We start from the raw sequence: 1,367 nt of genomic DNA on the forward strand, positions 1-1,367 counted from the left end.
CAACTTCATATATCAGCTCACCGGTTTTCCTGGACTTCCAGGAGATCCTCTGACTCCTGGGGGTCCGATGAGGGTACAGTTGTTGATTGGACAGCCCTATACGCATTTGGCACGTATAGATGAAGCATACTGGGAGATCTGAGCGGTGACCACACCTTGACACAGCTGCAATATCTGCTCATCTGTCAGTCCTGGACCCTGCAGTGAGTTGCACCAATATATTTTATGACAGAAATCAATATTTATCTGCATTCAGGCCTATAACACTTCCATATACTCAAAATGAAGTCCTTGCTCATAATAATCATGAAGCTACGCACAGGTTCACCTAGCTCTCCTTTCGGCCCACTCTGTCCTTTCACTCCCTGGTCTCCTCTAGGGCCTTCATCTCCTCTGGGACCTGGAAGACCTGGAGGTCCAATAGGACCAGGAAGCCCATCACGACCGAAACCACCCTTCACCCCACGCTACATCACATAAGAAAAACCTCAGTTAGTTAAAGTAATGAACAACAGTTACAGAATTAAAACTGGTTCCACTTTATTTAGTATTATTTTGTTTAATTGTTATACTTTTTACTACATTAAATTGATCAAAGTGATAGTAAAGCCTTTTAAATACAAAAAAAACTATTTCAAATAAATGGTGTTCATTTGAACTTTCAATTCATCAAAGGGAAAAAAAATGAAATAAATATTTCTGAAGAATCATGTGACACTGAAGACTGGAGTAATGGAGTGATGAGGAAACAATGTAGCTCAGGTTCAAACCTGCGTCGTTGTACGTCATGAGCTTGTGGACTACCACTGTGCCACGGTTCTGACATAAAAATATTGTTTAACCTCAACAGTGATGACCAACCTGCCCTTTGTCACCACGAGATCCAGCGTCTCCCTGTGAAGTGAAATGATGACGAAATTGTGGTTAAAATAAAACTATGACTAGTGTAATGGAAAGAGGAAGAGAAACTGTGATGGCTAGTTCAGATTCTAGCAGCCATACCTTATCCTCTTTAGCACCCTTCTCTCCTTTACGTCCTACTGCCCCCTGAGAGAGTCATGAAAAAAAGAATTCACTAAAAATAATTCAAAACATTTTAATGGTGATAGCATCATTTTATGTAATGTTTGTGGCTAATATTATACTGATATTATATGCTTTTGATATTACCTTTTCACCATCTGGTCCTGTTTCCCCTTTGGCACCCTGTAAAGCAGAACATTTGATAATCATTTTGGATTAAAAACAAATAAATAAATAAAATAATCGCTGTTCTATATGTCATTTTAATCTTGTCATCAGTTAGACTTGAAAATCAACAAACAGTGAAACTAAGCATTTAATTACTTCAATTAAAAAAAAAAAAA

The 1,367-nt window shown here is 38.2% G+C and overlaps 1 long non-coding RNA gene across 2 annotated transcripts; it reads right to left on the reverse strand.

Annotated features, from left to right (window-relative positions):
* Positions 1-24: 24 nt before the first annotated feature.
* LOC107580623 (uncharacterized) lies at positions 25-1,228 on the reverse strand. 2 transcript variants are annotated; one of them, XR_001608670.1, is made up of 5 exons: positions 1,171-1,228; positions 1,003-1,047; positions 862-894; positions 329-467; positions 25-198 (listed from the first exon to the last, which is right to left on the reverse strand). It is a non-coding gene; the product is annotated as an uncharacterized lncRNA (long non-coding RNA). The 2 variants fall into 2 exon arrangements; XR_001608671.1 differs by having other exon boundaries at positions 321-467.
* Positions 1,229-1,367: the final 139 nt, after the last annotated feature.

This window comes from Sinocyclocheilus grahami, unplaced genomic scaffold (genome assembly GCF_001515645.1).
Source record: "Sinocyclocheilus grahami isolate Dianchi unplaced genomic scaffold, SAMN03320097.WGS_v1.1 scaffold37893.1, whole genome shotgun sequence".
NCBI classification, from domain to species: Eukaryota; Metazoa; Chordata; class Actinopteri; order Cypriniformes; family Cyprinidae; genus Sinocyclocheilus; species Sinocyclocheilus grahami.